Consider the following 4,316-nt stretch of genomic DNA (forward strand, 5'->3'; position numbering starts at 1 on the left):
CTGGTGGTGCTAGTGAAAAACATCTAAAGTAGTTTTTCACTCATGCCAGGTCTACCTCTCCCATTGGATAACACCGGGTTATCTTATTACATTGATTGTGAAAACTTCCAAGGCAGACAGATCAAGTTTGGTATCTAAAGAATTGAATTTGAAATCGCTCTTTAATGGTAACGTTGGATTTTTATTCACAATTCTGAAAATGCCTCTTTTAGAAAGTTGGCACTTTCTTTTCACAACCATTTGGTGCCAGCAGCCTGTTCCTGGGTCACAGGCCTGGCAGTTGGTCTATGTGCATTGCTCCCAGACAGTGAGGCAAAGGGAAACAAGGTGTTAGCAGGATGGGCCACTCTGAGTTGATGAGGCAGATGAGCTGTCACCTACCACCCTTGCACATCGCAAAGGCTTTGCCTGAGTACTCTCACAAAGGGGTTCAATACTGGTCTTTTGTGACCCCAGAGAAGCTTGGGCCAGGACAGGGAGGTAGGGGATGCCTGACACCTCAGAGGGTGGAAATCTCTACTAGCTTCTCTAACATCACAGTGAGCACCTGGTATAAATATAGGACCCTTAGACCCAACTTTTCAGTACACTTCTGGACCTTTGGACCCTGCCAGGAAAAAGGACTGTTGTAGTGCTGAAAGGACTGTCACTCTTCTGGACTGCTGCCCTATGGTGCTGACCTGATGCCTTCTTACCTGGCTTAGAAAGACTGGATCTGCATCTCTAAACCCAGGACCCAAGAATGACTGCGAGGGCTAGTTGGCTGGCCTCCTGAGCAGAAGCCTTAGGTACAGAACAGGCTTTTAAAAACCTCGATACTTGCACCTGGGCTCTGCCATCTGTGAGTCCTGCCCTCCCAAGTTGTGCTACCCCAATCCTGGGCACTTGGAAGTGGGCCTAAAGGTGATATGGCAGTGCATCTGTGGAATCAGCAGAACTGATGCATTTCCTCCTGCGCACATGTCCGGCAGAACTGGATCATCTCCTCTGCTGCTCGAGGCATCGTTCTTGGAACCGATGCATTGCATGACCTGTGCAGACTTCCGCAATGCAAGGATTTTGCATCACCCATAGCAGCACATTAAAACTGCTGCTAAGCGACGCATCTTCATGTACCGACCTCACCTCTCCCAATGCAACCCTTCGGAATCGCTGCTGCAAGACACATCTCCACCCAAGGACCACATCGCATTTGGCAGCTCCCCACATCACTGCTTCACAACGCATCTCCTCACCTGGACCTCGCATCGCGTTTGCTAAGTAACTCATCCTCAACACAGGACTCTGCATCTCTTTGCAACCACAATTAAGGTACTGTGTTCAGTGGACTTAAGTGGGTCCCAGTAGTGGGACCGCGCTCCACTGTGGTTGATCTGAACTTGAGAGTTTGTCTGGGTCCTAAACGAACAGATAGACATAGTTGTCGCGTTGTGATTTTTGGTGCTATTTTCACTTAAATCTTAATAAATGCATGTCTCGGGTTCCACTGATTGGAGTTTTGCCATTTTAGGCTTTATTTATTTATTAACATTTTTCCTATTTATTAAAATTGGTGTGGGCTATTCCTTGTTTTGTGCTTTCACCTAATTACTATTTGAAGTCCTGCATAAATACTTTACATATTACCTCTAAATAAAGTCACACGGCTGTATGTCAAGCTACCAGAGGGTTGAGCGTAGGTTAATTTGGGGTTTGCTTGTGACTTCACCCTGACAAGGATTGCGGCTGCTACTTGAGTAGGGTTTTACCACCCTCAACCATTAACACAATTTTTTACACCCTGCAAGGAGGAGCCACAAGGAAGTGCTGTGAGTGCTGGGCCTCATATGAAGAGCTCAGGGATCGAGTGCATCCTGCGTGTGCAGTAGGCTCACCTGAACAAACCACTGCCACTCTGGTGCTAGAAAAGGCGGTGCTCTCAGGTACTCCGAATGCACAGATCCTGCAGATGTGGGCAAGCCTGAATTCGGGTCCATGGTAACTTACTTGCTAAATAGCGCCACAGTGCTGGAACGGCTTTGCCCTTAAAGTTGGGCAGACTCTCGAGACAAGAGCTACCAGTGGGGTTTACCCTGGATGCTGCCTATATTAAACGGGGAATAACCAGTATCGCTGGAGCAAGGAAGGAGTGGGATATAGGCAATTGGCTACTAAAACACTAGATCCCTGACCTCAGGGGAACTGTGTAGTTTTTGTTAATGTCATATTTCACTTCGTGTTGTTAGCAGTAAAATACTTCTTTTATGCTGAAAGTGAGTATTTGGCTGGACAGTCATTTATTGCTGCTACTGCGCGTGCTTTGAGTTGTGGGCCTGTGCCCACCGCCTGTATCTGCACCCCCCCACACTCCGATGGAGCCTCTGACTGCTTGGATCAGGGTGACCAGTGTTGTAGGGGTATGTGGCCCAGTTGCTCAGAAGCCATAGTAGGTTGGCACCAGGACACCAGGAGTGAAAGACCACCACCCCCACGGTTGTGACCAGTAGCTCCTGCTTACCCTGTTGCCCTCTGAACGGGTTTCTGACAAGAACAGTATTTGTAGCTGACAAATTCCAAATATTAACAAATGATGCAAATGAGAGCCATTGTTGCTTTGAATAATTAAATTGCTAGGCAGCAAGTTCTTGCTAAATCATTCAGTTCTGCCACTTATGCTGAAATGGTGTCAGACACATATAATCCTTTACTTATTTCAGAAACATACTGCATAAGCAGCTTTCAGTGTTCTTTGATAATCTCTTCGACAAGAACCATCCAAAAATTCATATTCGGAATTTCAAGGGAAACATCTGTGCTATCTGGTCTCTGATCGGGACACAATTTTGTCATGTTAACCGCTTTGATGCGGTGCACATTTTGCCTCTGTGTGGGTGAATTCTATGCGTGCACAAATCGGACGGCCCCTGGCCATCCGACTCACGCGTCCACTGTGACGTCAGACGGCCGGGGGGGCGTCCAATGCACGGAAGAGGTTAACACAATCATGGTCTGGGGCTTCATCCTCATCTTCGTCCTTGTCTGGAATTGGCAGCAGTGGTGCAGGGTTAAAGGTATTGCACCTCTTGATTGATGGTTTGCAGCTGGCAATATCTGCTCATACCTCCAGGACTCTTGTGCATGTTAGCAAAATTTCAACTGCTTTGGGAATGAATACAATGAGTGTATGACCCATAACAATCCTCTCACTCTGGTCTATTGCAAGGCAAACAGCTTCAACCACTTCCAAACAACCAGGAATATCTACAGTTACTGGATCTAGTGTAGCAGAGAAGTAAGCAATCCGTCACATCAATTCTCCATGCTTCAGGATCAGCATGGATAGCACACACACATCATTCTAATGACAATGAAGATTACTATTATTTCTCCTAATCAGGCGTTCCATGGTAGGGCGCACTGCAAAGATTTTCTCTTAATTCTGGAATGCCTACTTGCATTTTTCACCAAATGGTGCTTGATACTTCATATCAATGCAAGTATTCATCACTAAAGTCTTGCAAATAGGGACACGTTTGGTACCCACTGACAAGAGCTAACTATTCCTCAAAACATCCTTACCTTTCCATAGGTGTTTGGAAGATTTATCATAAGGATTGCAGAAACACATTCTTTAGAAATTTTCCTTGCCCCCTTCTTACTGTGATTACCAAGATACATCAATTTTTTAAAGCAATGCATCTTTGTGTGTGAGACCTTAGGACTATAGTCAGCCAGTTGATGCTGGAGTGCAATTGTATGTAGCTTATAGACTTCTTTTGGCTCTGATGCCACAAACAGGTCATTAATATATTGCACTAACACTTAGTTACATGGTTGCTGTAAACATTCAGAATCTTTATTTAGAATATGACTAAAGATTAAGGGTTTTTCATTATATACTTGTGGGATTTGTTAGCAAATGTAAACTTTTTTTAGAAACCAAAATGCAGAAAGCTATTGACTATTATCTTGCAGAGTAATGGAAAATGACGTTTGGCATAAGTCAAAAACTGTATACCATCTTACATCTGTTGGAATCTGGAACAATACAATGCTTTATTTGGTACCACCAGGCAACATACGATTACAATTTGGTAGAACTTTCTTAAATCTTCACTTTCCTCCAGTTATCATTCCATTTGTTGAAGACCACCACTATAGAGTTGCAAGAACTGCCAAGCATCTCTGGTAGAATGCCATGTTCTATGATTTTTCATTACTTCTATGCTTCTCGTAAAAAAAAAAAGAAAAAGTGTGCCAAATTCTGGGGTAAATGTAATTTGGTTTTACTTGAATCCTAACTGGTTCTGCACTTTTTACTACCCTGATTTTTTTTT

Source organism: Lissotriton helveticus, chromosome 6 (genome assembly GCF_964261635.1).
Source record: "Lissotriton helveticus chromosome 6, aLisHel1.1, whole genome shotgun sequence".
NCBI classification, from domain to species: domain Eukaryota; kingdom Metazoa; phylum Chordata; class Amphibia; order Caudata; family Salamandridae; genus Lissotriton; species Lissotriton helveticus.